General features: G+C 45.6%; 1 non-coding gene across 1 annotated transcript; it reads right to left on the bottom strand.

Moving 5' to 3' along the window:
* Nucleotides 1–1,657: 1,657 nt before the first annotated feature.
* On the bottom strand, nucleotides 1,658–1,739 carry TRNAS-AGA (transfer RNA serine (anticodon AGA)). The gene has a single exon. It is a non-coding gene; the product is annotated as a tRNA-Ser (tRNA).
* Between the last annotated feature and the right edge of the window lie 457 nt (nucleotides 1,740–2,196).

Here is a 2,196-nt window from a genome sequence, read left to right as displayed (position 1 = left end):
CGCAACCGCCGCTCGCCCGCGCGCCGAGAACGTCGGAGTATAAAAGAGCCTTAATTACCTATCTCGATCGCTGACCGATTCACGCTCCCGTCAGCTTTTGAACTCCAGCTGCATGCTCCTGAGCTTCCACAGCGTGCCGCACCTGAGAGTAAAAGGACGTTCCACGTTCTCCGCGTTTTGCCGGTGCGCCCCGCTGGCTAACATTGCCAGTGCCGGCCAGGCCTAATCTTGCACGAGAATTCCCGAGAAACTGGCCAGAGGGATGGCGCCACCGTAACCTGCGGCAAATAATCTTTTCGTCCACTGTCATTTCGCTTACCTGATTATTTCTACATTTCAATTAAACGTAGCATTTACCTTCCCCTATGGTCTCGCTGGCTTCATTGTTTGTCACGTCCTATATGATTGTCACTAACAATAAAAACGTAAAGGAGACCCGACTCCAGTTGGCATGCAGGGTGATCATTTTTAAGTTTTCCGGAATGTTTAAATAATCGCTTGCGGCAGATAGCACAATTCTCCTCCCTTAGCTGGATTATTCGAAGTCATAGACATTCTATCACGAGAAATCGAAACACATATTCAACTAACTATCAAAGATCCCCTAATTAACTTCTTAATTACTTACTTTACAGCCCCTATTTCAGTACGAATCGTAGCCGCTGAGCTCGCAAACCGTAACGAACTCTCAAGATGACAGCAGCTTCGAGGTATGAATTTTCAAAGTGCCGAGTGAAATCCATGGGTGTTCCAGTTACTTATTGTGCTTCAATGCATAAACGAGCGTTTTCTTTAAAAAGTAAGTAGGACAACAGTGCACTTTTACTGCGAGTTCGATTGCGCATATCTCCAAACTGGCGTCATTCTGGACATTCATTCCAAATAGATATACCTTGCACACTGACCGGCTACAATTAATAAATTGTAATATGTGGCATAATGTAATTAATTATTCATTAGTGTTCTTTTATTAATTAGTGGAATATGCGTATCAATTTCTCGTGCGAGTAATGTCCGCCTCTTTGAGTAAGTTAGCTTAAGTACTAGGATTATGTTATCAGCAAGAGGCGATCTTTAAAAATTCCGGAAATCTTGTAAATGCCCAACCCGTGTATACGTAACGCAAAGCATGCTTGGTTTGGTAGAGAATTCAGCAGCGGGAGGGGCTAACGCTTTTGCGATCTTCTGGGCCTGCCTGTCTATGTGCAGTCGCTGTGGCCTGCGTGGAAGGCAACTGGAAATGAATACCGCTTCATATCCTGCGCCAGACTGGCAGCTGCTGATACCCTGGAATATGTGGGCTACGATGGCCGACAGGGTGGTTGGTGAACACGAAGTTAAGCACCTGGACAGATGAAATTGGAGTGTTTATGTGTACGGAGATTCGAATCCATGCTTCTAAATACATCGCGCAACCGGTAAATATCTCATATTTGATGTATCTATTTTTCTGATGAGACATGAAAACATATTACTAATGACGTTGATCGCGTAAGTTCTATTTCTATGCTTATCGTATGCTGCAGCAACGCGCTAAGCAAAGATCGCAGTACCCTTGCTTCTACATCTAAAATAAAGAGATATGAAGCATAATAAACGTGTCAGACAGGCCCCCCGAACAAAAACATGCAGGCTTGCCATGTGAAAAAAAAAAAATCGCAGTCGACAGGATTCGAACCTGTGCGGGGAGACCCCAACGGATTTCTAGTCCATCGCCTTAACCGCTCGGCCACGACTGCAGCTGCCTACTGCGTGCATTCGGCTCAGTGAGCGTGGCGTTGCAAGCTCTTTCTCTTTTGTTTGCGAGCGTTGCTGTCGCACGTGCGGCCAACCTTTTCTTGTGCACGAGGTCACTTCAACTGTGTTGTTCGCGATGTAGCGCGCACGCAGTGAAGGCACTGGCTGCGTGTTTGGCCAAATGCAAGGAAAGGAAAAAAGAAAGAAACAAACAAGAGCACGACGCAGATTCAACAAATAGCCATTGTAGGCGAGATATCCGTGCTCAAAATAGTACCGCCAAATGAATTGGTATTAAATTTCACACTCACCCTAAGTACCCCCCAGCAGTTCAGGGCGACCTTCACTGACCATCCGATGCATTTCCTGACAAACTTTCGAGATGAACATCTCGAAATTGGTGCTCGACTTACGATTGATGCTAACCGAAAATTACTTCACTACTGCTCGGCTTCAATT

Source organism: Dermacentor variabilis, chromosome 1 (genome assembly GCF_050947875.1).
Source record: "Dermacentor variabilis isolate Ectoservices chromosome 1, ASM5094787v1, whole genome shotgun sequence".
In the NCBI taxonomy this organism is placed as follows: domain Eukaryota; kingdom Metazoa; phylum Arthropoda; class Arachnida; order Ixodida; family Ixodidae; genus Dermacentor; species Dermacentor variabilis.
Note: the sequence above shows the minus strand (reverse complement) of the source record. Positions and strands in the feature narration are given on the sequence as shown.